Source organism: Galeopterus variegatus, unplaced genomic scaffold (genome assembly GCF_000696425.1).
Source record: "Galeopterus variegatus unplaced genomic scaffold, G_variegatus-3.0.2 Scaffold2986, whole genome shotgun sequence".
NCBI lineage: Eukaryota > Metazoa > Chordata > Mammalia > Dermoptera > Cynocephalidae > Galeopterus > Galeopterus variegatus.
In genome coordinates this window covers 85,954-90,046 of record NW_007729097.1, presented here as the reverse complement: position 1 = coordinate 90,046, position 4,093 = coordinate 85,954, and positions in this window count along the sequence as shown.

Here is a 4,093-nt window from a genome sequence, read left to right as displayed (position 1 = left end):
TGGGAGAATTTCATTCTTTTTTATGGCAGAGTAGTATTCCATGGTGTATATATACCACAGTTTTCTTATCCAATCATCCATCGATGGACATTTAGGTTGGTTCCATGTCTTGGCTGCTGTAAACAGAGCTGTGATGAACATGGGAGTGCAGGTATCTCTTCCACATGATGATTTTCATTCCTCTGGGTACATACCCATAAGTGGGATTGCTGGATCATATGGAAAGTCTATCTGTAGTTGTTAGAGAAACCTCCATATTGTTTTCCACACTGGTTGTACTAATTTACAGTCCCACCAACAATGCAGTAGTGTTCCCTTCTCTCCACATTCTCACCAGCATTTGTTATTCACTGTCTTTTTGATTATAACCAGTCTAGCTTGGGTGAGGTGGTATCTCGGTGTAGTTTTAATTTGCATTTCCCTGATGACTGGTGATGTTGAGCATTTTTTCATGTACCTGTTGGCCATTTGTATGTCTTCCTTTGAAAAATGTCTATTCAGCTCCTTTGCCCATTTTTCAATTGGGTTATTTGTTTTTTACTGTATAATTAATTGAGTTCCTTGTATATTATAGATATTAACCTCTTGTCAGATGCATAGTTAGCAAAAATTTTCTCACACTCTGTAGGTTAACTTGATGACAACTTCTTTGTGCCTGAAAACTTTCAAAAGGTATAATTCTGTTATTATATAGAATAAAATATTTTTGTCACCTAATACATTTGCCAGAATTTTTGTTTCACTAGGAAGAAAAAGAGTCACCTTTTTGCTTTCTGGTAATTTTAAACATTTGTTTCAGTTTTGTGTTCTTTCCTAAAAAGCTATTTTGAAAACAATTTTGCTTATCAAACATAGATCGATAGATACTTTATTCTTTATTTCTAAAGGCTAATACAAGTTTCAGTGCCCAATGAGCATGGCATATATATATTTATATATTCTGATTGGTAAACATATGGTATAGAGTATAGATGCGTGTTAATAGATATTGTGGTTATATTAAGCAGAACTACAAAAACATCTCACTGCAGTGTTATCAATCTTAATTACCCACCAGCTGTGTCATCAATTAATTAATGCCATATAATTTTTATCTGTTTATTCAAAAAGTACTTGCTGGGCTTCCTATGAGTCAACTGCTATTCTGGGTCCTGAGAGCATACCAGTGATGAAATTGATATGAATCTGGCTCCCATGAAACATATATTCTGGTCAAAAGAGATGTTCAGTGAATAAATAAACAAATGAAAAGGTAAAATCTCAAAGGAAAATTTGATGAATATTAATCTAAACTGATAAGAATGATAGAGAAAGGAGGATAACATTGCATGGCTTTCTATTTAGATAAATATAAATACATATATATGCCCTATTTAGATAAATATAAATACATATACATGGATACATATGTATATTTTTATAAAAATGGAAAGTTCTTCATATATTGCTCTATAAGCTTACTTTTTAATGTCATATGATTTGAGAACTTTCCCTGTTGTAAAACTGCAGTATTATTTTGTATTAATCATTTCTCACTTGCAAACAGTGCATTAACACATACATGCTTCCTTGTTCACATGTGGAAATGTGTCTCTAGTACTTTATAAAAAACGGAATATATACCCAGAGGAATGGAAATCATCAAGTTGAAGGTAGACCTGTTCCCCAATGTTCATTGCAGCACTCTTTACAATAGCCAAGAGTTGGAACCAGCCCAAATGTCCATCATCACATGAGTGGATACAGAAAATGTGGTACATCTACACAATGAATACTACTTTGTTATAAAAAGAATGAAACACTGCCATTTGTAACAACATGTATAGACCTAGAGAGAATTTTATTAAGTGAAACGAGTCAGACACAGAGGGAGAAATATCACATGTTCTCACTTATTTGTGGGAGCTAAAAATAAATAAATAAATAAATACACAAATAAGGGGGGGCGGGGGGCGGGAAGAAGATACAACAATTACAATTCCTTGAAGTTGATACGACAAGTGAACAGATATGAGGTTGTTGGGTGGGAAGGTGGAGAGGGAGAAGGGAGGGAGGTTTCGGTAATGGGCCACAGCAATCAACCACATTGTATACTGACAAAATAAAACAACATCAACAGCAACAACGAAAAATGGAATTGCAGAATCAAAGAAATGCCCCTTTAAAGTTTTAATATATTGCTGATGGAGGTACCTTAAATGGAACTTGATAGGTTCTGGACAAGACCAGCGCCATCTCAGATGTGACTGGGGCCATTTTACACACACTCAGCACAAAATGGCCCCCAGCCTTTCCCTTATGAGAAACCTCGTGGTTTCTGAGAAATAGAAACTCCTCCACACCAGCACCAACCCATCGCTGATTACCTCAGCCTTCCTTACAGTCTGTATAAGCTCTCCCAGTCCCACACCTGGTGCTGCCCTCCATTTTGAGTGCAGCTCAGCAGATTTTCTTCCTTTAATAAAAAGCTTGATCATTACTGGGCATTTCGGCTCACTTTCTTTCAGAACTATGTCCCTGTATTCTTGGCAATATATGATGCTAAACTTTTAATTTTTGTCCATTTGGTAGGAAAATAATGAACATAGCATCTTTTTGCTTTTTAATTTGTATTTTCCTGATTTTTAGAAAAGTTAAGCATCTTTTCTTTTTGTGCCTCTTTGAATTATGTGTTTAAATATTTTGCCCATTATTCTCTTGGATTTTTATGTGTTTTTTATTGATTTGTGCATGCATGCATACACACTACATAGATGTACACACATAATTGCACAAAAATATTAATACAAAAATATGTATACATATTACAAGTGTTATCTTCTCGACTATTGTTGCCTTTAACATTGTTTTGTATCTTTTACCACAGAGTATCTTTAAATATATAGCTAAATGGATTGATTCATGCCTTTCGTCTTTTGTGCTGTATTTCTGTATTTGTATGTGTGTTGGTGTTTTTGTGTCTTATTTGAGAAGACCTTTCCTATTTTAAAATTAAATCATAATGACCTATATTTTTTCCAATTTATTCATAATTTCATTTCTTATATTTTAAAATTTATGTACCTAAATTTATTTTTGTGAATTATGGGAGGTAAGGATCTAATTTCCTTTTCTTCCAACGGATAGAAAATTTACCCAGCACTGTTTATTGCCAGTGCATCCTTTCCCACCAATTCAAAATACTATTCTTCCAAGCACTAAATTCTCATGTGCCTTGGGTTGAATGTCCCTCCCAAACTTAATCCCCACTATAACTGTAGAGGGTGGGAAATTCTATTATAGTAATTGAAAGGTGGGGCCTTGAAGAGGTGATTAGATTGTAGGACCATGCCATAGTGAATGGATTAAAAATGGTAGTCAGGGGCGTGGTTTGGAGAGCTTTAAAAGGAAAGTGAATGAGGAGGTTTCTTTCTCTGCTCTCTCTGCTTCCACCGTCTTGCAATGTGAGACCCCTGGGTCACTGTTGCCACCACCAGATGGACTTTGGATTTCCCAGCCTCAGAAACTGTAAGCAATAAATTTTGTTTTCCTTACAAAATACCCAGTTCTGTGTATTTTGTTATAAGCAACAGAAATGGACTAATACACTATAGTTTCTTGCTAGACCATAATCTCTTTATTTTTGTACCACTATTTCATTTTCTTAATTATTCTATTTTTATAGTAAGTTTTGAAATACGGTAGGCAAATCTCTCTCTTCCTTTTCCATTTATCTTTTACAAATGTCTCTTGGCATATTTCCCCTTCTAAATAAAATGTATAAAAAGCATTTGAGTTTCATGAATAATGCTAATTGGATTCTGTATTACTTTGTGGTGTATTTACAGATTAATCTGGGGGAGTATTCTTTACAGTATTGAGCCATCCTATTCAGAAGATGGCTTAGCTCACATTTAAAAAAAAATCTTCATTTATGTCCTCCATAAAATTTTATAGTTTTTTAAAATATAGGCCTTATACTTATTTTACTGGGGTTATCTTTATGCATTATATAGTTTTGTGGCTATCGTGAAGCAGATCTTATCATCTATTATATATTCTATCATTGCAATAGAAAATTTCATCTTTGCTGTTTTCTGAAAGTAATGGCATT